The following is a 22,109-nucleotide window of genomic DNA, read 5'->3' on the forward strand; positions in this document are numbered from 1 at the left end:
CAGCTTGGAGGAGAAACAGAATCCACTAAGGGTCAGACTCTACAATGGACAGCATTCATTCTAAGGGCAGGACCCCACCTTTACACTTGACCTTTGATCTCTGATCTGGCAGGGCCCAGTCAATCAGGGATGCTGATGTTTCTCTCTAAAAATCACTGGGGCTGGTTGGATGTCTGGAGGCAGTTTGGGGAGCCCTGATCATCCTTTCTCTAGGTAAAAGCTGAAAAGCACCCTGAATGGCACACCAAAATTTAGAGGAAATAAAAGGAGCCAGGATTACCTGGCAAGTACAAATTGCATGGCACGTTTCAGGCTTTTATCACAATTAACATTATTGTGCTGCTATGCTTACTGGATCATCAAAAAAGCAAGAGAGTTCCAGGAAAACATCTATTTCTGCTTTATTGACTACGCCAAAGCCTTTGACTGTGTGGATCACAATAAACTGTGGAAAATTCTTAAAGAGATAGAAATACCAGACCACCTGACCTGCCTCTTGAGAAACCTGTATGCAGGTCAGGAAGCAACAGTTAGAACTGGACATGGAACAACAGACTGGTTCCAAATAGGAAAAGGAGTACGTCAAGGCTGCATATTGTCACCCTGCTTATTTAACTTGTATGCAGGGTACATCATGAGAAACGCTGGGCTGGAGGAAGCACAAGCTGGAATCAAAATTGCAGGGAGAAACAATAACCTCAGATATGCAGACGACACCACCCTTATGGCAGAAAGTGAAGAGGAACAAAAAGCCTCTTGATGAAAGTGAAAGAGGAGAATAAAAAAGTTGGCTTAACACTCAACATTCAGAAAACAGATCATGGCATTCGATCCCATCACTTCTCGGGAAATAGATGGGGAAACAGTGGAAACTGGCTGACTTTATTTTTCTGGGCTCCAAAATCACTGCAGATGGTGATTGCAGCCATGAAATTAAAAGACGCATATTCCTTTGAAGGAAAGTTATGACCAACCTAGCTGCTGCTGCTAAGTTGCTTCATTCGGGTCTGGCTCTGTGTGACCCCATAGATGGCAGCCCACCAGGCTCCACCATCCCTGGGATTCTCCAGGCAAGAACACTGGAGTGGGTTGCCATTTCCTTCTCCAATGCATGAAAGTGAAAAGTGAAAGTGAAGTCGCTCAGTCCTGTCTGACTCTTCGTGACCCCATGAACTGCAGCCTACCAGGCTCCTCTGTCCATGGGATTTTCCAGGCAAGAGTATTGGAGTGGGTTGCCATTGCCTTCTCCATGACCAACCTAGACAGCATATTAAAAAGCAGAGACATTACTTTGTCAACAAAGGTCTGTCTAATCAAGGATATGGTTTTTCCAGTGGTCATGTATGGATATGAGAGTTGGACTATAAAGAAAGCTGAGCACTGAAGAATTGATACTTTTGAACTGTGGTGTTTGAGAAGACTCTTGAGAGTCCCTTGGACTGCAAGGAGATCCAACCAGTCCTTCCTAAAGGTGATCAGTCCTGGGTGTTCATTGGAAGGACTGATGTTGATACTGAAATTCCAATACTTTGGCTACCTGATGCGAAGAGCTGATTCATCTGAAAAGACTGACGCTGGGAAAGATTGAGGGCAGGAGGAGAAGGGGATGACAGAGGGTGAGATCATTGGATGGTATCACAAACTCTATGGACATGGGTTTGGGTGGACTCTGGGAGTTGGTGATGAACAGGGAGGCCTGGCATGCTGCGGTTCATGGGGTTGCAAAGCGTCGAACACAGCTGAGCGACTGAACTGACTGACTGATGCTTGCTGTTAAAATTTAACTCTTGAGAACATCTGTATGTGTATTGTATCCTCAGGAGTCCTTCAAGGTAAAGGAGTAAATGACAAGGCATAATTTGGCAATTTCTGTACCTGCCACACTACTATTATAATACCAAAATTCACAATGCATCTCTTAAATATACTTCTTTTTTATCACAATATTACTTCAAAATTCTTGTCAATCAAAGGCACTCTGTGCTACTTTAGCACCTGCTGTGTATATTTTGGTTTATATATATATGTATCTGAGGGGCTTCCATGCTGGCTCAATGGTAAGGAATCCACTTGCAATGCAGGAGACACAGTTCAGTTCCTGGGTTGGGAAGCTCCTTTGGAGAAGAAAATGGCAGTCCACTTCAGTATTCTTGCCTGGGAAATCCCACAGACAGAAGCCTGGCTGGCTACAGTCCGTGGGGCCACCAAAGAGTCAGATACAACTCAGTGACTAAGCAATAGCAACAACATAAATATTTGAGATAAGCTGAAGCTATTAAAATGGTCTACCTTTCTTACAGAAGATGTCTAAAATCTGACCTTTTATAGAGTGTAACTGACTTATTAAATATTAGTAGTTGTCCACTGTTAAGTTACTGTGCGTACCTTTTGTGGAATCTCGGCAAGGGCTGATGCAATCATATTAGCTCTTTCTTCTGACATGTTAGTGATAATTGACCCCAAAGAAAATACCACAATACCATTTTCTCCAGAGCTCTGCACAAGCTCTTCCATTTCCTGTGAAAAAAAGCATTTGCTCCATCACAAAAGAGCAACAGCATAGCAAACATTCGTTGAAGGATGACTACAAACAGTTAAAGAGAAAATCTGATATTTTGAGGAATTATTAGAGTTGCAGCTGTTTTTCAAAATATTGTGGTAAAATACAAGTAACATAAAGCTTACCACCTAACTACTCCTAAGTGTATAGCTTAGTAAAGTATTTTCGTATTCTGCAACCAATCTCCAGAACTTTCTCATCTGACAAAAGTGGTGGTCTGTGTCCATTAAGAAACTCCATTTTCCTCTTGCCAGCCTCTGGCAACCTTCATTCTTCTCTGTGTTTCTACAAATTTAACTAGTCTGGATACCTCATATAAGTTGAGTTTTGCAGTATTTGTTTTTTTGTGATTTACTTATTTCAGTCATGTAAGATTCTTCATTGTGACAAATGTCAAAATTTTCTTTTAAAGCCTGAGTAATATTTCATTGTTTGTAGATACCACATTTTGTTTATGGATTTATCTGTTGATGGACACTTTGTTTGCCTCAACCTCTTGGCTCTTGTGAATAGTGCTTTCGTGAATGTGGTGTGCAAATAGGTCTTGGGATCCTAATATCAGTTCTTTTGGATACATGCCCAGAAGAGGAATTTCTGGACTATAATTATAGTTTCAAATTTTTTAAGAATATCCAAATTGTTTTCAGTAATAGCTGTCTTTTAAGACTTCACTCCTTAGGTCCTTGAGAAGGATATGTGTGATTTGAGGACAGTTTTTTCTATTAGGTATATTTATGGGAATGTTTGTGTATGTGTGTGTGTGTCTGTGTGTAAGCAAGAAATGAGATAGAGCCAGTACACATAGTAATGAGGGAATAATATAATCTTGGTAACAAGATTATACTTAGACTCTTTGTCAGTAATGTTATCAATTACTAACATAGATTCTTAGCAGGAGGCATGACCACAGGATCTTAAGTCACCTTTAATTCTTTATTGTTGTAGTTCTACTATATCATCTGTTTACTCCAGTCAGACTTTCTAGGGAATTATTTTAGCTTAGTCATTACTGTTTCACTTCTCTGACTATGAGCACTAAGAAAGAATTATAATATAAATGACTTTATCAATTGGCCCGCTCTGTAATTTTTATGCCTTACATTAAACGTTTTCAGAATTTCTCAAACTCTATATCTAAATTACTAATCATTGAAGAGTCTGGTATTATTGTTTGGAAGTTCTGTGAAACAATCCTTTGAGTCCTATTTATATATGACCCAGAGATATACCTGTCATTACATATTTCAGTGACCATATTGCTGGGTTTGTTTACATATTACACCCTTTGCCCTGAGCTCATATTGTATGATCTATGTCACAGTAGGCTGTGCTATATGCAACTGCTGTGAGGGACTCTTGCCATCACCTCAATGGGTACCCCAGAGAGCACCTGCTCCCCAGTGGGACAGCATTACCCTGATACAAAATAAATAGGAACATTACAATAAAAAACTATAAGAATATACAGGATGAATATACATGCAAAAATTCTCATCCAAATATCAGCAAACCAAATTCAAGAATGCATTAAGAGGACCATATAGCATGACTAAGTGAGATTTATCCCTGAGATGAAAGGATGGTTCAACATACCAAAATCAAATATAATACTTTATACCAGTAGAATACAAGACAAAATAACTTGATCATCTTAGTAGATGCAGAAAATGCATTTGACAAGACAAAAACATCCTTTTATGGTTAAAAATCCTCAACATACTGGATATAGAAAGAACACACCTCAGTAAAAACAGCCATATATGACAAATCCAAAGGTGGTAATATACACAATGGTGAAAGTTAAAGGTTTTTATCTAAGATCATGAACAAGACCAGGAGGCCCACTCCCACACTTAGTTTAACCTAGAAGTTCTTGCTAGAGCAACTAGGTAAGACAAAGGAATCAAAGGATCCAAATAAAAAAGGAAGAATAAAAATAATCACTTTTTGAAGATGACACATTTTTTTTTTGTATAGAAAATCCCAGATAGTCAACCATAGAACTGAACTAATCAACAAATTAAGTAAAGTTGCAAGATATAAAATCAACATACAGAAATCAGTTGTATTTCTGTATACTAACAATGAAACATCTGAAAAAAAAAACAAAACAACACTATCCCATTCACAATAACATCAAGAATAAGACAATAACTATAAATAAATTTAACCAATGAAGTGAAAGATCTGTATAATGATAACTACAAGACTGTTGAAAGAAATAGAATAAAACACAAAGGAACGGAAAGGCATCTTGTGTTCATGGATTGGAAGAATTAATAGCTAAAGTGTCTACACTATCTAAAGCCAAATAGAACACACCTCTCAATTTCAAATTATACTACAAAGTTACAGTATTTAAAACAATATGGTATTGGCCTATAAATAGACACATAGGACAATGGAACAGAATACAGGATCGAGAATTAAATCCTTGCATGTACAGTCAACTAGTATTTAACAATGAAGGCAATCTTGAAAGGATTGTCTTTTCTTTCTCTTCTGAGGAAACTAGATTAACACATGTAAAAAAAAAAAAAAAAAGAAATAAGACTCCTAACTTACAGCACTCACAAAAATTATTTGAAAATGGATCAATGGTTTAAATATAATGGTTTAAATATAAAAGAAACTTCTTGACCTTGATCTTAAAAATGAGTTTTTTTGGATATAACACCAAAATCACAACAAAAGAAAAAGAAATCAACTAAGTGAGACTAAATCAAACCTAAATATTTCTGCACAGCAAAAGACACAATCAGATAAAAATGTAACCTACAGTATAGGAAAAAAATATTGCAAACCACACACGAAAAGAGGCATTAACATCTAATATATGTAATTCATACATCTCAATAACCAAAAAATTAATTGCAATTGGCAGATAGACAGGATAGATAATTTTCCAAAGGTACCCAAATGGCCAACAGGTATATGAAAAGATGTTCAATATCACTGATACTCAGGGAAATGGAAATAAAAACTTCAGTGAGATACCATCTCACAACTGCTAGAAAGTCTGTCATCAAGAATATAAACAATACATGTAGATGAGAATGTGAAGAAAAGGAAATTAAATTAGTTGAGTGTCTATGGAAAATAAAATGAAGTTTTCTACAAAATTAGAAATAGATCTATTATGTGATCCAGAAATTTCACTTCTGGGTATATACCTGAAGAAAACAAAAGCAGTGTAGTGAAGAGATATATGCTCCTATGTTTATTGCAGCATTATTCATGGAGCCAAGGGGAAAATTTCTGTCCTTTATAATGAAAAAGCAAAATGGCTGTCTGAGGAGGCCTTACAAATAGCTGTGGAAAGAAGGGAAGCAAAAAGCAAAGGAGAAAAGGAAAGATATACCCATTTGAATGCAGAGTTCCAAAGAATAGCAAGGAGAGATAAGAAAGCCTTCCTTAGTGATCAGTGCAAAGAAATACAGGAAAACAATAGAATGGGAAAGACTAGAGATCTCTTCAAGAAAATTAGAGATACCAAGGGAATATTTCATGCAAAGATGGGCTCAATAAAGGACAGAAAAGGTATCAACAGAAGCAGAAGATATTAAGAAGAGGTGGCAAGTATACACATAAGAACTGTATAAAAAAAGATCTTCACAACCAAGATAATCGTGATGGTGTGATCACTCACCTAGAGCCAGATATCCTGGAATGCAAAGTCAAGTGGCTTTTAGGAAGCATCACTATGAACAAAGCTAGTGGAGGTGGTGGAATTCCAGTTGAACTATTTCAAATCCTAACAGGTGATGCTGTGAAAGTGCTGCACTCAATATGCTAGCAAATTTAGAAAACTCAGCAGTGGCCACAGGACTGGATAATGTCAGTTTTCATTACAATCCCTAAGGAAGGCAATGCCAAAGAATGCTCAAACTACCTCACAATTGCATTCATCTCACACACTAGTAATGCTCAAAATTCTCCAAGTGAGGCTTCAGCAATACGTGAACCAAGAACTTCCAGATGTTCAAGCTGGTTTCAGGAAAGGCAGAGGAACCAGAGATCAAATTGCCAACATCTGCTGGATGATCAAAAAAGCAAGAGAGTTCCAGAAAAACATCTATTTCTGCTTTATTGACTATGCCAAAGCCTTTGACTGTGTGGATCACAATAAACTGTGGAAAATTCTGAAAGAGATGGGAGTATTAGACCATCTGACCTGCCTCTTGAGAAATCTGTATTCAGGTCAAAAAACAACAGTTAGAACTGGACATGGAACAACAGACTGGTTCCAAATAGGAAAAGGAGTACATCAAGGCTGTATACTCTCACCCTGATTATTTAACTTACATGCAGAGTACATCATGAGAAATGCTGGGCTGGAGGAAGCACAAGCTGGAATCAAGATTGCAGGGAGAAACATCAGTAACCTCAGATATGCAGATGACACCACCCTTATGGCAGAAAGCAAAGAAGAGCTAAATAGCCTCTTGATGGAAGTGAAAGAGGAGAGTGAAAAAGTTGGCTTAACGCTCAACATTCAGAAGACCAAGATCATGGCACTCAGTCCCATCACTTCATGGCAAATAGATGGAGAAACAGTGGAAACAGTGGCAGACTTCATTCTTTTGGTCTCCAAAATCACTGCAGATGGTCATTGAAGCCATGAAATTAAAAAGATGTTTACTCCTTGGAAGGAAAGTTATGACCAACCTAGACAGCATATTAAAGAGCAGAGATGTTACTTTCTCAACAAAGGTCCGTCTAGTTAAGGCTAGGATTTTTCCATTAGTCATGTATGAATGTGAGAGTTGGACTGTAAAGAAAGCTGAGTAAGAAAGGATTGATGTTTTTGAACTGTGGTGTTGGAGAAGATGCTTGAGAGTCCCTTGGACTGCAAGGAGATCCAACCAGTCCATCCTAAAGGAAATCAGTCCTGGGTGTTCACTGGAAGGACTGGTGTTGAAGCTGAAACTCCAATACTTGGGCCACCTGATGCAAAGAGCTGATTCATTTGAAAAGACCCTGATGCTGGGAAAGCTTGAGGGCAGGAGGAGAAGGGGACGACAGAGGATGAGATGGTTGCATGGCATCACGGACTCAGTGGACATGAGTGAGTAAACTCTGGGAGTTGGTGGTAGACAGGGAGGCCTGGCGTGCTGCAGTCCATGGGGGTCGCAAAGAGTCGGACATGACTGAGTGATTGAACTGTACTGAACTGAAGGGAAAAAGCCTAAGTGCCAATCTTGAATGCATATAGAAGATGAAATATACACACACACACCCCCACACACAGAGGCACAGACATAGAATAATATTCATCCATGGGAAAGAAATTCTGTCATATTTGATAACATTGATGGACTTTGACAATATTATGCTAGAATTTCTTCATTCATTCTAATCTTTTATCTACTTCTATAATTAAATATATATTTATGACATATATTTTGAAAATTGTAATCTAACATTCTTTTTTATCCTACAAGAAAATTATGATCTTATTTTTTTTTTTTATTTTCCACTTGTTTCCAAATAAGTCTCATATGTAGATGATTTAGGGTAATTAAGTATTCAATTATAATGGTGTGATGTGCATTGAACACATCAGTGATCAATTAAACAGTGATTGATACACTGTTTAATCATTGCTTAATAATGGATATTTAGATTGCTTCCTGTGTTGACTCTTGTGAATTACTGCCCAAAATATTGTTTTTGCACATCTTGATTATTTTTTTCTGTATCATTTCATAAGAGTATATTGTGAAGCCAAAGGCTATAAGCATTTTTAAGATTCTGGACACATTTTGCCAAACATCTTATTTCTTACAAAGTACAGAAATTTTCTGAGAACCTAATAATTAATGGAAAAAGTGGTAGTTTGAAAAAACAGTTTCCCTGTATAATAAAGTCTTCACAGTCATTGACTTGGATTCAAATCTTGTTTCTCCAACTTAATAACAACACATTATTATTAATTATTGTGATTTACTGCTATTCATCTTTCTCTTTTACCTTCTTCCTCTCCTGCTCATCTCTTCTCTTATTAACATTGTCACTTTCCTGAAATGAGAATGGGGAAATTTTTCAAAAAACGGAGTTAGGTAGCACAGAACTTTCACTAATCTTATCTCAGCCTTTGGACACTCTGAAAGTTACCAGAGATAACCCAAGCTTTTTTAATCAAAAGTGATACTGTGTTTTACCTTTGAAAAAGATGTTTCATTTTTCCATCAGTAAGAGACAAGAAGGATTTCTTAAGAGATGACAAAATAGTTCACAGATTAGATTCTTGCTTTCCTTCATATGGACTGTTATCCTAAACTGAAGAGAATTTTTCATAATTTGAAAATATGGGCAATTTTCAGATTCATGTATGAATAATTATTTGGTCTTTATTACATGTGCAGAATTTATGGTTCTTATGTATGCAGTGTAAATTCTACCAGGCAGCTATGATGTTGAGACCTACATTCTTTTAAGGGAGCTTTTCTGATGTTTCCTTTAGTCTTAGTATAGGCAGAAAACACCTGGTCATTAGAATAAATGAGAATAAATCCTCCCTTTTCTGCTGTTAGATGTAAAACCCTGGAGATTTTAATGAGGAATGGTTTAAATACTGATGTGAAGGTGAGGAAATGTTGGATTTTGTTGCAAAAAATTGTTAGGTCATACATTTCATACTTTTATATTATTGAAGAATTTTTTTTAAGCTAAAGCACTGGTGAAAAGCCTCAATCCTTACAAAAAAAACTGTAGCATTTTATCTTGCTCATCTCTTTGCCAAAACCTTAAAAAAATTCTTAACATTATAATTTTAAATTGAATATACTCATCAGACTCTTGAGAGTCCCTTGGACTGCAAGGAGATCCAACCAGTCCATCCTAAAGGAGATCAGTCCTGAATGTTCATTGGAAGGACTGATGTTGAAGCTGAAACTCCACCTGATGCGAAGAGTTGACTCATTTGAAAAGACCCTGATGCTGGGAAAGATTGAGGGCAGGAGGAGAAGGGGATGACAGAGGATGAAATGGTTGGATGGCATCACCGACTCAATGGAGATGAGTTTGAGTAAACTTCAGGAGTTGGTGATGGACAGGGAGGCCTGATGTGCTGTGGTCCATGGGGTCGCAAAGAGTCAGACACAACTGAGTGACTGAACTGATTATATTTCATTTAACTTAAACTTGATTTAATCTATTAAAAGTTTTGATTACCTTTATTTTTAACATAAAACATTAAAAAATTTACTTTTAAACAACTCCCTAGGATATCTACTCTCTAGGACTTTACTGGATTACATAATCTTGATGTGTTGGAAAACTGATTTCTAAGTATTAATTCACAAAATCCAAGTGGCTGGTGCACATTGGGTTATTGATAGTATGTCAGAGTAACAAAATTACAATAATGACAATAGTTAATATTTCTTCTGGATCACTGAGTATGTGTCAGAGACATTTTAGGTGCTGCATACCTACTAAATTTTTTTTCCCCTAAATTGACAATATGAGGTTGGTACTGTTATTATGTTAGTGTGCTTATATCTCTATGAACATTGTAGTCTAGTTTTCCATCATTGTTGTCTGTATCTTGCCTGCTAAATGATGGCCATTTCCACTCTAGCCCCTTTACAGTCCAACACAGTGACTAAATCTTGTGTTTCTTTTTAAATGTGATCATCTCTCTCCCTTTCTTAACCGTTTTAATTTTCTCTGTAGTGCTCCTACTAGATGTTTCCAGCTCCTTGTAATTATCTGCTTCTTTAATCAGCCTCTTCCTGTTTAGACCAAACTTAGACTTCTTGGGACGGAGAAGGCACTGGCACCCCACTCCAGGACTCTTGCCTGGAAAATCCCATGGACAGACAAGCCTGGTGGGCTGCAGTCCATGAGGTCGCTAAGAGTCGGACACGACTGAGTGACTTCACTTTCACTTTTCACTTTCCTTCATTGGAGAAGGAAATGGCAACCCACTCTAATGTTCTTGCCTAGAGAATCCCAGGGACGGAGGAGCCTGGTGGGCTGCTGTCTCTGGGGTCGCACAGAGTCGGGCACGACTGAAGTGACTTAGCAGCAGCAACAGCAGAGTTTTTGGGAGCTGTCATTACCACTAGGCCTGTTTTTCTTTCCTGTCTTCCTCCACACATGCCCTATCCCTTCTGTTTATTCCTAAATATCCTTCAGATCTCACCTTAATATCAGTGCCTCAGAGATAATGTCTATGATTCACTCTGGATATTTCCTTAGTTGTTGTGGTCTTTTTGTATTATAATAATTTTCACACAATGTTTGTATACTGCTGTTCTATCTTTTACTTCCCTGATGGCTCAGAGGGTAAAGCGTCTGCCTGCAATGCGGGAGACCTGGGTTCGATCCCTGGGTCGAGAAGATCCCCTGGAGAAGGAAATGGCAACCCACTCTAGAATTCTTGCCTGGAGAATCCCATGGATGGAGGAGCCTGGTAGGCTACAGCCCACAGGGTTGCAAAGAGTCGGACACGACTGAGCGACTTCACTTTCCCATTCTATCTTTCCACATAGAGTATCAGGTGGCAGAAACTGTGTCTACACCATATCTCTGCATATTAGCACTTACTTCTGGAGTATGCTAGTCACCATTATAATTATTTTTGAATGAATGTCTGATGCTTTATTATGTGTTCAACAATGAATTCATAATTTGATCAACATATTCTCAAAGTCTCCTGGGTTTCTCGTTTCTCCAGGACACTCTCCTTCCCAGTTTAATCTGTAATGATAATAAAATTCAGATACTGTGTTGGTATAGAAATAAATGTTTTTAGTTGGCAGATCACTTTGGTAAGCTCTCTACATTTGACTCATTGAAATAAAATATTCTAAATAAAGCAAGCAGACTTATTGTTATTGAAAATGCAAAGTAAACAAAACAAAGCAAATAGGAATATGCCACCTTAGGCAGGGATTTGGCAGGTTTGCAGTGGAGGCCTCCAACAAATTCAAAATTTGGTAGCAGAAGGCAAGGGAATTCAAAATCACAGAAGGTACGAATGAACCACATCTCAGCTTTCCCCGTTGTCTCTGATAACGTAGTGTGTCTTCTTGAAAGGCAAAACAAAAACAAAAGCAAGAAGGAAGATTAGACAAAACGAGAATGCTACCATGTGAGTATTTTAAGTAATTTTTAGAAAGGAGCTTGGAATGATACAGCCAAAGATGTTTGAAAGTGTCTGTTCTTTGATAAAGCAATTAGATGTGTGTATAATGTAGTATGAGTGTGTTCAGTCTGTCAGTCATGTCCAGCTCTTTGAGACCCCATGGACTGTAGCCTGCCAGGCTCCTCTATCCATGGAATTCTGCAGGCAAGAATAATGGAGTGGGTTGCTGTGTCCTCCTCCAGGGAATCTTCCCAACCCAGGTATCAAACCTGGGTCTGTTGCATCTCCTGCATTGGCAGACAGATTCTCTACCACTAAGCCACTTGGGAAGCCCTATAATATAATAATATAACAATAGAATAATATTATAATATGAGCTTCCCTTTTTGCTCAGCTGATAAAAGAATTTGCCTGCAATGTGGGAGACCTAGGTTTGATCCCTGGGTTGGGAAGATCTCCTGGAGAAGGGAAAGGCTACCCACTCCAGTATTCTGGCCTGGAGAATTCCCTGGACTGTATAGTCCATGGGGTCACAAAGAGTTGGACACAAATAATACAGTAAAGAAACTGAGCTATCCAGATAGAAAGAATTTCTGAATCCAACCAAGATACTTGTGCTCCAGATATGTGTGTCATTTCTCAATTTAAATGACTTCAGCTGTCAAGAAATTTTATGGGGTTTCCAGTGATTTTTTTTTTTAAGTTAAAAAAATTTAGTAAGTTGGAAATATAATTGCTTGGAGAATTTCCAAAGTTCTTCAGTTTGTGGCTTGTTACTTCCTGAAATGATCTGTGTTACTGACAGTCCACAGGGTTCTACTTTCAGTTCAGTTCAGTTCAGTTACTCAGTTGTGTCCAACTCTTTGCAACCCCATGGACTGCAAAATGCCAGGCCTCCCTGTCCGTCACCAACTCCCGGAGTATACTCAAATTCATGTCCATTGAGTCAGTGATGCCATCCAACCATCTCATCCTCTGTCATCCCCTTTTCTTCCCACCTTCAATCTTTCTCAGTATCAGGGTCTCTTCAAATGAGTCAGCTCTTCGCATCAGGTGGCCAAAGTATTGGAGTTTCAGCTTCAACATCAGTCTTTCCAATGAATATTCAGGACTGATTTCCTTTAGAACTGACTGGTTTGATCTCTTTGCTATCCAAGGGACTCTCAAGAGTCTTCTCCAACACCACAATTCAAATCATCAATTCTTTAGTGCTCAGCTTTCTTTATAGTCCAACTCTCACATCCATACATGACTACTAGAAAAACCATAGCTTTGACTAGATGAACATTTGTTGGCAAAGTTAAGTCTCTGCTTTTCAATATGCTGTCTAGGTTGGTCATAGCTTTTCTTTTAAGGAGCAAGCATCTTTTAATTTCATGACTGCAGTCACCATGTACAGTGACTTTGGAGCCCAAGAAAATAAAGTCTGTCATTGTTTCCAGTGTTTCCCCATTTATTTGCCATGAAGTGATGAGACTGGATGCCATGATCTTAGTTTTCTGGATGTTGAGTGTTAAGCCAACTTTTTAACTCTCCTCTTTCACTTTCATCAAGAAGCTCTTTAGTTTTTCTTCACTTTCTGTCATAAGGGTGGTGTCGTCTGCATATCTGAGGTTATTGATATTTCTCCTGGCAATCCTGATTCCAGCTTGGGCTTCATCCAGCTTGGCATGTCTCATGATGTACTCTGCATATAAGTTAAAGAGTTCAGTTCAGTTCATTTCAGTCTCTCAGTTGTGTCCGACTCTTTGTGACCCCACGAACCGCAGCACACCAGGCCTTCCTGTCCATCACCAACTCCTGGAGTTTACCCAAACTCATGTCCATTGAGTTGGTGATGCCATCTAACCATCTCATCCTCTGCCGTCACCTTTTCCTCCTGCCTTCAATATTTCCCAACATCAGGATCTTTTCAAATAAGTCAGCTCTTCACATCAGGTGGCCAAAATATTGGAGTTTCAGCTTCAATATCAGTCCTTCCAAATAAACAGAGTGAAAATATACAACCTTGATGTACTCCTTTCCCTATTTGGATCCAGTCTGTTGTTTCAATCCAGTTCTAACTGTTGCTTCTTGACCTGCATACAAATTTCTCAGGAGGCAGGTAAGGTGGTCTGATGTCCCCATCTCTTTAAGAATTTCTTACAGTTTGTGGTCATCCACACAGTCAAAGGCTTTGGTATAGTGAATAAAGCAGAAGTAGATATTTTTCTGGACCTCTCTTGCTTTTTCAATGATCCAACAGATGTTGGCAGTTTGATTTCTGGTTCTACTATACCATATAACTTAAGTGTTTCTGTATTATTTATGAGAGCAGTGGATCATTTTATATTTTCAGTTCCTCTTTACACTCACAGGAGAAAAATTCTTGGAACTTTATACAAACACACTTTCTGAGGCACTAGAAAAGTTAGGGCTCATCCTAAAAACTAAAAGATAACTTACCTAGTACTTTGCTGTAAAACAGATTCCACTTGTTTACATTAAATGTCTGGAAACAGAGGTCAAAATAAAGTACATATATCATATTTTTTAGCCTTTCCATGAATGTCATATGGTCATTTATTTCTGACATAATAACAGGTACCTATGATGGTGGGAATGCAATTTTTCCCCGTTAAAGGTATTTTAAATATCTCGGCCAGCAACTCACCACAAGTCCAATGGCATCTGCAAAAACGACCTTGAACCTTGATTCCTGTAACTTTGTCATAAGTTTCTTGTTTGAAACAACATCTTCTCAAAGCTTCATAATAGTATCAGAATATTTCAAAATTGCACTTTTCAGTGTTGAGAAATGTGTCCAAAATGAGTCTTTTGACACATCCATCCACACATCTTGACAATACACTTGATAAATTTTTTGTAATCATCATTAGCTAAAGATGCATGGAAAGTCTCAAACTTCATAGCAGATGGTTTGTTGGGATCAATAAGAATGGAAACTGAAGATGTCAAAACAGTCACATCATGACCCCTTGTGACAAGCTGATCCAGAATCATCTTCATGTTTATCCAATGACTATATTCCACTGGTCATACCAGCACATTCCCACAACTTCCAGAGCTAAAGTAGCAAGTCAGCCTTAGCAGCAACAGAAACGACAGACATTTCATGGACATCTTATTCATATGCAAAAATTGCTGAATCCTTTGCCATTGCTCATACTTATATCTCCTCATGCTTATGAGGAGGTACCCCACGTCCAAGGTCAGAGAAACCCCAGCAAGAGGATAGGTGCTGGAGCGGCAGTTGTGCAGCGTTGGAGCGGCTGTGAGGAGGTGCCCCACGCCCAAGGGCAAAGGAGAAGCCCCAGCAAGATGGCAGGAGGGGTGAATTTGCATTTAGAATCAAACCCTATTCCCTCCAGAGATGCTCAGAGGGCTCAAACAAACCTTGTGTGCACCAGGACCCAGGGACCCTAAAGACACAGCTGTGTTGAGCGTCTCCTGTGGAGGTATAGGTCAGTAGTGGACTGCCACAGAGATGGGGTCTCTGGGTGTAGCAGACTTGGGTGTGGCATAAGCCCTTTTGGAGGAGGTCACCATTAACCCCACCATAGAGCTGCCAGAACTTACACAGGACTGGGAAATAGACTCTTGGAGGGCACAAACAGAACTTGGTGTGCACCAGGACCCAGGAGAAAGGAACAGTGACCCCCACAAGAGACTGACCCAGACTTGCCTGGGAGTGTCCAGGAGTCTCCAGAGGAGGTATGAGTTGGTGGTGGCCTGCTGCAGGGTTGGGGCGGTGAGTGTAGCAGTGCATGCATGGGATCTTTTGAAGGAGGTCCCATTATCTTCATTACCTCCACCATAGTTTGACCCCAGGTAAAGAGCAGGGAGGGAACACAGCTCCATCCATCAACAGAAAATTGGATTACAGATTTACTGAACATGGACCTGCCCATCAGAACAAGACCCAGTGTCACCCTCATTCAGTCTCTCTCATCAGGAAGCTTCCATAAGCCTCTTATCCTCTATCAGAGGGCAGACAAAATGAAAACCACAACCACAGAAAACTAACCAACCTGATCACACGGACCACTGCTGCTGCTGCTGCTAAGTCGCTTCAGTCGTGTCTGACTCTGTGCGACCCCATGGACTGCAGCCTACCAGGTTCCCCCATCCATGGAATTTTCAAGGCAAGAGTACTGGAGTGGGGTGTCATTGCCTTCTTCACACACGGACCAAAACCTTGTCTAAATCAATGAAACTATGAGCCATGCCATGTAGGGCCACCCAAGACGGATGGGTCATGGTGGAAAGTTCTGACAAAACGTGGTCCACTGGAGAAGGGAATGAGCAAACCACTTCTGTATTCTTGCCTTGAGAACCCCATGAACAGCATGAAAAGGCAAAAAGATAGGACACTGAAAGATGAACTCCCCAGATCAGTAGGTGCCCAATATAGTACTGGAAATCAGTGGAGAAATAACTCCAGAAAGAATGAAGAGACAGAGCCAAAGCAAAAACAACACCCAGCTGTGGATGTGGCTGGTGATAGAAGCAAAGTCCGATGCTGTAAAGAGCAATATTGCATAGGAAACTGGAATGTTCGGTCCATGAATCAAGGCAAATTGGGAGTGGTCAATCAGGAGATGGAAACAGTGAATGTTGACATTTTAGGAATCAGTGAACTAAAGTGGACTGGAATGGGTGAATTTAACTGAGATCACCATTATATCTACTACTGTGGGCAAGAATCCCTTAGAAGAAATGGAGGAGGCATCATAGTCAACCAAACAGTCCGGAATGCAGTACTTGGATGCAATCTCAAAAACGACAGAATGACCTCTGCTCGTTTCCAAGGCAAACCATTCAATACCACAGTAATTCAAGTCTATGCCCTGACCAGTACTGCTGAAGAAGCTGAAGTTGAACAGTTCTATGAAGACCTACAAGACCTTCTAGAACTAACACCCCAAAAAGATGTCCTTTTCATTATAGGGGGCTGGAATGCAAAAGTAGGAAGTCAAGAAACACCTGGAGTAACAGGTAACTTGGCCTTGGATGCAGAATGAAGCAGGGCAAAAGCTAATAGAGTTTTGCCAAGAAAATGAACTGGTCATAGCAAACACCCTCTCCCAACAACACAAGAGAAAACTCTACACATGGACATCAACAGATGGTCAACACTGAAATCAGATTGATTACTTTCTTTGTAGCCAAAGATGGAGAAGCTCTATACAGTCAGCAAAAACAAGAGTGGGAGCTGACTGTGGCTCAGATCGGGAACCCTTTATTGCCAAATTCAGACTTAGATAGAAGAAAGTGGGGAAAACCACTAGACCCTTCAGGTATGACCTAAATCAAATCCCTTATGACTATACAGTGGAAATGAGAAATAGATTTAAGGGACTAGATCTGATAGACAGAGAGCCTGATGAACTATGGATGGAGGTTCATGACATTGTACAGGAGACAGGGATCAAGAACATCCCTAAGGAAAAAAAAAAATGCAAAAGGCAAAATGGTTGTCTGAGGAAGACTTACAAATAGCTGTGAGATGAAGAGACGCAAAAAAGCAACGGAGAAAAGGTAAGATATACCCATTTGAATGCAGAGTTCCTTAAAGAATAGCACGGAGAGATCAGAAAGCCTTCCTCAGTGATCAATGCAAAGAAATAGAGGAAAATAATAGAATGGGAAAGACTAGAGATCTCTTCAAGAAAATTAGAGATATCAAGGGAATATTTCTTGGAAAGACGGGCTCAATAAAGGACAGAAATGGTAGGGACATAACAGAAGCAGAAGATATTAAGAAGAGGTGGCAAAATACACAGAAGATCTATACAGAAAAAGTCTTCACTATCCAGAAAATCACAAAGGTATGATCACTACCTAGAGCCAGATGTCCTGGAATATGAAATCAAGTGGGCCTTAGGAAGCATCACTATGAACAAAGCTAGTGGAGGTGGTGGAATTCCAGTTGAACTATTTCAAATCCTAAAAGATGATGCTCTGAAAGTGCTGCATTCAACATGCCAGCAAATTTGGAAAACTCAGCAGTGGCCACAGGACTGGATAAGGTCAGTTTTCATTCCAATCCCCAAGAAAGGCAATGCCAAATAATGCTCAAACTACCACATATTTGCACTCAACTAACACGCTGGTAAAATAATGCTCAAAATTTTCCAAGTCAGGCTTCAACAGTATGTGAACCTTGAACTTCCAGATGTTCAAGCTGGTTTCAGAAAAGGCAGAGGAACCAGAGATCAAATTGCCAACATCCACTGGATCATCAAAAAAGCAAGAGAGTTCCAGAAAAAACATCTATTTCTGCTTTATGGACTATATCAAAGTTTTGACTGTGTGGATTATAATAAACTTTGGAAAATTCTGAAGGAGATGGGAATATCAGACCACCTGACCTGCCTCTTGAGAAATCTGTATTCAGATCAAAAAGCAACAGTTAGAACTGGACATGGAACAACAGACTGGTTCCAAATAGGGAAAGTAGTATGTCAAGGTTGTGTATTTTCACCCTGCTTATTTAACTTGTATGCAGAGTACATCATAAGAAATGCAAGGCTGGGTGAAGCACAAGCTGGAATCAAGATTGCAGGGAGAAACATCAATAACCTCAGATATCAGATGACACCACCCTTGTGGCAGAAAGCAAAGAAGAACTAAAGAGCCTCTTGATGAAAGTGAAAGAGGAGAGTGAAAAAGTTGGCTTAACGCTCAACATTCAGAAAACTAAGATCATGGCAACTGGTCCCATCAGTTCAGTTCAGTTCAGTTCAGTTGCTCAGTTGTGTCCGACTCTTTGTGACCCATGAACTGCAGCATGCCAGGCCTCCCTGTCCTTCACCAACTCCCTGAGTCCGCCCAAACCCATGTCCATTGAGTCGGTGATGTCATCCAACCATCTCATCCTCTGTCGTCCCCTTCTCCTCCTGCCCTCAACCTTTCCCAGCCTCAGGGTCTTTTCCAATGAGTCAGCTCTCCGCATCAGGTGGCCAAAGTATTGGAGTTTCAGCTTCAACATCAGTCCTTCCAATGAACACCCAGCACTGATCTCCTTTAGGATGGACTGGTTGGATCTCCTTGCAGTCCAAGGGACTCTCAAGAGTCTTCTCCAACACCACAGTTCAAAAGCATCAATTCTTTGGCACTCAGCTTTCTTCACAGTCCAACTCTCACATCCATACATGACCACTGGAAAAACCACAGCCTTGACCAGACAGACCTTTGTTGGCAATGTAATGTCTCTGCTTTTTAATATGCTATCTAGGTTGGTCATAACTTTCCTTCCAAGGAGTAAGCATCTTGTAATTTCATGGCTGCAGTCACCATCTGCAGTGATTTTGGAGCCCAAAAAAATAAATTCTGACACTATTTCCACTGTCTCCCCATCTATTTCCAATGAAGTGATGGGACCAGATGCCATGATCTTAGTTTTTTGAATGTTAAGCTTTAAGCCAACTTTTTCACTCTCCTCTTTCACTTTCATCAAGAGGCTTTTTAGTTCCTCTTCACTTTCTGCCATAAGGGTGATGTCATCTGCATATCTGTGGTTATTGATATTTCCTCCAGAAATCTTGATTCCAGCTTGTGCTTCCTCCAGTTCAGCGTTTCTCATCATGTACTCTGCATATAAGTTAAATAAACATGGTGACAATATATAGCCTTGACTAGCCTAGACAGCATATTAAAAAGCAGAGACATTACTTTGTCAACAAAGGTCCATCAATCAAGGCTATGGTTTTTCCAGTAGTCATGTATGGATGTGAGAGTTGGACTATAAAGAAAGCTGAACACTGAAGAATTGATGCTTTTGAACTGTGGTGTTGGAGAAGACTCTTGAGAGTCCCTTGGACTGCAAGGAGATCCAACCAGTCCATCCTAAAGGAACTCAGTCCTGGGTGTTCATTGGAAGGACTGATGTTGAAGCTGAAACTCCAATACTTTGGCCACCTGATGCGGAGAGCTGACTCATTGGAAAAGACCCTGAGGCTGGGAAAGGTTGAGGGCAGGAGGAGAAGGGGACGACAGAGGATGAGATGGTTGGATGGCATCACCGACTCAATGGACATGGGTTTGGGCAGACTCAGGGAGTTGGTGAAGGACAGGGAGGCCTGGCATGCTGCGGTTCATAGGGTCGCAGAGAGTCGGACACGACTGAGCGACTGAACTGAACTAGATTGGTCATGGAGAAGGCAATGGCAACCCACTCCATTACTCTTGCCTGGAAAATCCCATGGACGGAGGAGCCTGGTAGGCTGCAGTCCATGGGGTCGCGAAGAGTCGGACAGGACTGAGCGACTTCACTTTCACTTTTCACTTTCTTGCATTGGAGAAAGAAATGGCAGCCCACTCCAGTGTTCTTGCCTGGAGAATCCTAGGGATGGCGGAGCCGGGTGGGCTGCTCTTTATGGGGTTGCGCAGAGTCGGACCCGACTGAAGTGACTTGGCAGCAGCAGCTAGGTTGGTCATAACTTTCCTTCCAAGGAGTAAGCATCTTTAAATTTCATGGCTGCAATCACCATCTGCGGTGGTTTTGGAGCCCAGAAAAACAAAGTCAGGCACTGTTTCCACTGTTTCCCCATCCATTTGCCATGAAGTGATGGGACCAGATGCCATGATCTTAGTTTTTTGAATGTTGAGCTTTAAGCCAACTTTTTCACTCTCTTTCACTTTCATCAAGAGGCTCTTTAGCTCTTCCTCAGTTTCTGCCACAAGGGTGGTGTCATCTGCATATCTGACGTTACTGATATTTCTCCCGGCAATCTTGATTCCAGCTTGTGCTGCCTCCAGCCCAGCGTTTCTCATGATGTACTCTGCTTATGAGTTAAATAAGCAGGGTGACAATATACAGCCTTGACGTACACCTTTTTCTATTTGGAACCAGTCTGCTGTTCCATGTCCAGTTCTAACTGTTGCTTCCTGACCTGCATACAGGTTTCTCAAGAGGCAGGTCAGGTGTTCTGGTAATACCATCTCCTGAAGAATTTTCCACAGTTTATTGTGATCCACATAGTCAAAGGATTTGGCATAGTCAATAAAGCAGAAGTAGCTGTTTTTCTGGAACTCTCGCTTTTTCAATGATCCAGCAGATGTTGGCAATTTGATCTCTAGTTCCTCTGCCTTTTCCAAAACCAGGTTGTACATCTGGAAGTTCACGGTGCACATATTGCTGAAGCCTGGCTGGAGAACTTTAAGTATCACTTTACTAGCATGTGAGATGAGTGCAATTTTTTTGTAGTTTGTGCATTCTTTGGCATTGCCTTTCTTGGGGATTGTAATGAAAACTGACCTTTTCCAGTCCTGTGGCCACTGCTGAGTTTTCCAAATATGCTGGCATATTGAATGCAGCACTTTCACAGCATCATCTTTCAGGATTTGAAATAGCTCAAATGGAATTCCATCACCTCCACTAGCTTTGTTAGTAGTGATGCTTCCTAAGGCCCACTTGCCTTCAGATTCTAGGATGTCTGGCTGTAGGTTAGTGATCACACCATCATGATTATCTGGGTGGTGAAGATCTTTTTTGTACAGTTCTTCTGTGTATTCTTACCACCTCTTCTTAATTTCTTCTGCTTCTGTTATGTCCCTACCATTTCTGTCCTTTATTGAGCCCATCTTTGCATGAAATGTTCCCTTGGTATCTTAATTTTCTTGAAGAGGTATCTAGTCTTTCCCATTCTATTGTTTCCCTCTATTTCTTTGCATTAATCGCTGAGGAAGGCTTTCTTATCTCTCATTGCTATTCTTTGGAACTCTGCATTCAAATGGGTATATCTTTCCTTTTCTCCTTTGCTTTTTGCTTCCCTTCTTTTCACAGCTATTTGTAAGGCCTCCTCAGACAGCCATTTTGCTTTTTGCATTTCTTTTTCTTGGGGAAGGTCTTGATTCCTGTTTCCTATACAGTGTCACAAATCTCCGTCCAATCTAGTCCCATCATTTCATGGCAAATAGATGGAGAAATAGTGGAAACAGTGACAGACTTTATTTTTTTGGGCTCCAAAATCACTGCAGATGGTGACTGCAGCCATGAAATTAGAAGATGCTTACTCCTTGGATGATAATTTATGACCAACCTAGACAGCATATTAAAGAGCAGAGACGTTATTTTGCCAACAAAGGCCCACCTAGTCAAGGTTGATTTTTCCACTAGTCATGTATGGATGTGAGAGTTGGACTATGAAGAAAGCTGAGTGCTGAAGAATTGATGCTTTTGAACTGTGGTGTTGGAGAAGACTTTTGAGAGTCCCTTTGACTGCAAGGAGATTCAACCAGTCCATCCTAAAGGAAATCAGTCCTGAATGTTCACTGGAAGGACTGATGTTGAAGCTGAAACTCCAATTCTTTGGCCACCTGATATGAAGTAGTGACTCATTTGAAAAGACGCTAATGCTGCGAAAGATTGAAGGCTGGAGGAGAAGGGGACGACAGAGGATGAGATGGTTCGATGTCACCACCCAGTCAATGGACATAAGTTTCAGT

General features: G+C 40.2%; 1 pseudogene; it reads right to left on the reverse strand.

The window, feature by feature from the left end:
* Positions 1 to 2,307: 2,307 nt before the first annotated feature.
* LOC122428336 lies at positions 2,308 to 14,780 on the reverse strand (annotated as a pseudogene).
* Positions 14,781 to 22,109: the final 7,329 nt, after the last annotated feature.

This window comes from Cervus canadensis, chromosome 26 (genome assembly GCF_019320065.1).
Source record: "Cervus canadensis isolate Bull #8, Minnesota chromosome 26, ASM1932006v1, whole genome shotgun sequence".
Classification (NCBI taxonomy): Eukaryota; Metazoa; Chordata; class Mammalia; order Artiodactyla; family Cervidae; genus Cervus; species Cervus canadensis.